Source organism: Orbicella franksi, unplaced genomic scaffold (genome assembly GCF_964199315.1).
Source record: "Orbicella franksi unplaced genomic scaffold, jaOrbFran1.1 SCAFFOLD_188, whole genome shotgun sequence".
NCBI lineage: Eukaryota > Metazoa > Cnidaria > Anthozoa > Scleractinia > Merulinidae > Orbicella > Orbicella franksi.
In genome coordinates, this window is record NW_027671055.1 from 2,152 (window position 1) to 2,500 (window position 349).

The window sequence follows — 349 nt, forward strand, 5'->3', positions numbered from 1 at the left end:
TATTGGCCAGCTTAAGTTACGTGCAGGCGCCAAGTTTAGCCAAGTTTAACCCTAACCTTCACCCTAACTCTTACCCTAACCCTAAACTCTAACCCTAGGGTTACCCTAACGCTAACCCTAACCCTAAACTCTAACCCTAGGCTTACCCTAACGCTAACCCTAAGTCCAAAAGGCTCCCCCACTCAAAAGCCAATAAAACAAAAACCAAAAAACCAAAGCCCAATTGCCCAAACATCTTTCCAATCAAATTACGACAAGTCCACAAAGTAAACCGTCCGAAAGGGACCTGGCCCAAAAATTTCAAGCACTCCAAAAGGCTCCCCGAGTCAAACCATTTCAAACGAGAGGA